Genomic DNA, 2874 nt, shown 5'->3' with positions numbered 1-2874 from the left:
GTGAACGGGGTTGACGGAGTCGTACTCATCGTGATCCAGATCACCGATGATCCTAGTGCCGAACGGACGGCACCTCCGCGTTCAACACACGTACAGCTCGACGATGTCTCCCACGCCTTGATCTAGCAAGGAGAGAGGGAGAGGTTGAGGAAGACTCCATCCAGCAGCAGCACAACGGCGTGGTAGTGATGGAGGAGCGTGGCAATCCTGCAGGGCTTCACCAAGCACCTACGGGAGAGGAGGAGGTGTCACGGGAGGGAGGGAGGCGCCAGGGGCTCAGGTATGGATGCCCTCCCTCCCCTCCACTATATATAGGGGCAGGGGAGAAGGGGGAGGCGCAGCCTTGCCCCCTACTCCAAGAAAGGGGTGCGGCCAGGAGGGGGGAGGAGTCCATCCTCCCCAAGGCACCTCGGAGGTGCCTTCCCCCTTGAGGACTCTTCCCTCTAGGGTTCCCTAGGCGCATGGGCCTCTTGGGGCTGGTGCCCTTGGCCCATGTAGGCCAAGGCGCACCCCCTACAGCCCATGTGGCCCCCCGGGGCAGGTGGCCCCACCCGGTGGGCCCCCGGGACCCTTCCGGTGGTCCCGGTACAATACCGATGACCCCGAAACTTGTCCCGATGGCCGAAACAGGACTTCCTATATATAAATCTTTACCACCGGACCATTCCGGAACTCCTCGTGACATCCGGGATCTCATCCGGGACTCCGAACAACATTCGGTAACCACATACAAACTTCCTTTATAACCCTAGCGTCATCGAACCTTAAGTGTGTAGACCCTACGGGTTCGGGAGACATGTAGTCATGACCGAGATGTTCTCCGGTCAATAACCAACAGCGGGATCTGGATACCCATGTTGGCTCCCACATGTTCCACGATGATCTCATCGGATGAACCACGATGTCAAGGACTCAATCAATCCCGTATACAATTCCCTTTGTCTAGCGGTATGGTACTTGCCCGAGATTCGATCGTCGGTATACCGATACCTTGTTCAATCTCGTTACCGGCAAGTCTCTTTACTCGTTCCGTAACACATCATCCCGTGATCAACCCCTTGGTCACATTGTGCACATTATGATGATGTCCTACTGAGTGGGCCCAGAGATACCTCTCCGTTTACACGGAGTGACAAAATCCCAATCTCGATTCGTGCTAACCCAACAGACACTTTCAGAGATACCCGTAGTGTACCTTTATAGCCACCCAGTTACGTTGTGACGTTTGGCACACCCAAAGCACTCCTACGGTATCCGGGAGTTGCACAATCTCATGGTCTAAGGAAATGATACTTGACATTAGAAAAGCTTTAGCATACGAACTACATGATCTTGTGCTAGGCTTAGGATTGGGTCTTGTCCATCACATCATTCTCCTAATGATGTGATCCCGTTATCAACGACATCCAATGTCCATGGTCAGGAAACCGTAACCATCTATTGATTAACGAGCTAGTCAACTAGAGGCTTACTAGGGACATGGTGTTGTCTATGTATCCACACATGTATCTGAGTTTCCTATCAATACAATTCTAGCATGGACAATAAACGATTATCATGAACAAGGAAATATAATAATAATCAATTTATTATTGCCTCTAGGGCATATTTCCAACAAGATAATCCTCAATACTTGTACGATTGACATAAGGTGAACTGTTTTTCGTGTGAGCATATTGTATTCAATGAAATAACTGTTTGACTCAAAGTGTATCCAACCTACTGAATTTGAAGATCATGGCATTTCTAAATCATAATCATATATAAAGGTGGAATAAATCTTTGTTGTGGTTTTGAAGAAATAAATAACAAAACGTACAATTATCTGTGGATATTCGTAATCGAATAAAAATTGGATTTGGATTTAGTTGCCAGGGCCCAGGGCAAATGTGAATGCTAATTCTCCCAAGTTTTGAACGAAATGGCTAAACACCTACTATCATTTGTGGGCTGCCCGAAGCAAGTGTTTGCGAGATGGAAATTTCTGTCTACCCCTGACACTTGACATCCTTATCGACCAGATTTACACTGCCATCGATAGGGGTAGACTAGTAACTTCAATCAGACGTGACACGACTGCCTCCGAGCCCATGCAGACACAGTGGGCAGCAAACCTGGGCGGCAAAACACATTTGATTCAAGCTCGTCCAAAAGACATGTGTCTCTCCCTCCATTTCCCCATTCATCCACGATGCACGGCAAAACAAATTCTCCTCGTCTGAAATCGCTGTAGGTTAATATTTTAAATAGGGGCAGATGTGCACCTTCCCTCAGACGTGACACAACTGCCCTATCTCTCAGCCCCATTCATACACCATGGGCACCAACCATGGGCGGCAAAACACGCTCTCCTCGCCCGTCGTTACCGGCAAATATTTGGGAAATGCGAGATTACCGTCCTATCCCCAACCGACGAGATGTCCGAAATTTTAAACGGGGGTAAGTTCATAACTTTCACACATTTTAGACAAGCGCGTCCCAAAGTTTGAGATCCCCCTCCCCCTCCATTTCCCCATTCATACACTGTCGGTACCACGACAACCTCCCCACTACAACCAACCTCCTTCGTCCACCACCCCATCCTCCTCCTTGCCAGAGCCGTTACCCCTACCCCGTCGTCCACTGCAAGAGATGGACGTCTCTCAGCAACGACACCTGACCAGGATCCTTTCATTGTGTCGTCTCGCTTCATCGATGCTGTCGTCCACCTTGTCGTTGCCGTTCCTATGACCGCCTCGTCCACGACAACAGGATTTCTCCCCCGACTGGGCCGTCTGCCATCTAAAGTTTTCTTCCCTGCCGCCGACAGCCACCACACCCGCAACACCCTCAACAAATCAGCAGGGCCCTACATGGCGTCACAAGAGAGGTGGT

This window comes from Triticum dicoccoides, chromosome 6B, assembly GCF_002162155.2.
Source record: "Triticum dicoccoides isolate Atlit2015 ecotype Zavitan chromosome 6B, WEW_v2.0, whole genome shotgun sequence".
NCBI lineage: Eukaryota > Viridiplantae > Streptophyta > Magnoliopsida > Poales > Poaceae > Triticum > Triticum dicoccoides.
Note: the sequence above shows the minus strand (reverse complement) of the source record.